The sequence below is a fragment of the Balaenoptera musculus genome, chromosome 10, assembly GCF_009873245.2.
Source record: "Balaenoptera musculus isolate JJ_BM4_2016_0621 chromosome 10, mBalMus1.pri.v3, whole genome shotgun sequence".
NCBI classification, from domain to species: domain Eukaryota; kingdom Metazoa; phylum Chordata; class Mammalia; order Artiodactyla; family Balaenopteridae; genus Balaenoptera; species Balaenoptera musculus.
The window spans coordinates 29,963,627-29,965,043 of record NC_045794.1 but is presented as its reverse complement, the minus strand read 5'-3'; the positions used below and the strand labels follow the sequence as shown (position 1 = coordinate 29,965,043).

At 32.8% G+C, this 1,417-nt stretch overlaps 1 pseudogene; it reads left to right on the top strand.

Annotated features, from left to right (window-relative positions):
- Positions 1-753: 753 nt before the first annotated feature.
- LOC118902900 lies at positions 754-848 on the top strand (annotated as a pseudogene).
- The last annotated feature ends 569 nt before the right edge of the window (positions 849-1,417 follow it).

Here is a 1,417-nt window from a genome sequence, read left to right as displayed (position 1 = left end):
ATACCTTATTGTAGTTTTGATCTGCATTTCTCTAATAATTAGTGATGTTGAGCATCTTTTCATGTGCCTCTTGGTCATCTGTATGTTTTCTTTGGTGAAATGTCTATTTAGGTCTTCCACCCATTTTTTAATTAGATTGTTTGTATTTTTGATATTAAGCTCCATGAGCTGTTTGTATATTTTGGAGATTAATCCTTTGTTGCTTCATTTGCAAATATTTAATCTCATTCTGAGGGTTGTCTTTTCATCTTTTTTATGGTTTCCTTTGCTGTGCAAAAGCTTTTAGGTTTAGTTAGGTCCCATTTGTTTATTTTTGTTTTTATTTTCATTACTCTAGGAGGCGGGCCAAAAAAGATCTTGCTGTGGTTTATGTCAAAAAGTGTTTTTCCTATGTTTTCCTCTGAGAGTTTTATAGTGTCCAGTCTTACATTTAGGTCTTTAATCCATTTGGGGTTTATTTTTGTGTATGGTGTTAAGTAGTGTTCTAATTTCATTCTTTTACATATAGCTGTCCAGAATTCCCAGCACCACTTATTGAAGAGGCTGTCTTTTCTCCATTATATGTTCATGCCTCCTTTGTCATAGATTAGGTAACCATAGTTGCATGGGTTTATCTCTGGACTTTCTATCCTGTACCATTGATCTATGTTTCGGTTTTTGTGCCAGTACCAAACTGTCTTGATTACTGTAGCTTTGTAGTATAGTTTGAAGTTGGGGAGCCTGATTCCTCCTCATGATACAAAGATGACTGTTTTGCTCACTTCAACAGCACATATACTAAAATTAGAAGATAAGTATGGTTCCTGTGCAAGAATGACATACAAATTTCTGAAGTGTTCCATATTTTTTGTGACTAGATCTTAAATGTTCTCACCACAAAGAAAAAAATGAAAATTTTGTGATGTGATAGAGGCGTCAGAGTGGTAATCATGTTGCAATATATAAATGTAGCAAATCAACATTGTACACCTTAAATTCACACAATGTTTTATGTCAATTATATCTCAATTAAAAAAAAAAAAAAGCAAAGATGATTGGAGAGCTAAGTATTTTTTGCTGGACACATTTGGATCCCCAGCCTCACTCCCCAAATGAGGGCACTATTATTAAGGAAAAAGGGTATTAGATTAGCAATAGCCACAAAGTAGAGTTGGCTCATTATTAATTAATTCATTTATTTATAAAATGTGTATTGAGAGCCTATTATGTGATGAGAATTATTCTGGATCCTGGAGATAGAACAGGAAACAAAACAGACAATATTTGGCTCTCAAGTGCCTTTGTTTGTAGGTAAAAAAAAAGTCAAATATCAGCAATTTCATATGATCTAATTTATTAACAACTATGTAAGCATTACTTAGTATGTACAAATAATTATTTGATATCAATGCTTCCTTATAGTAGATCCTAGAAGGAA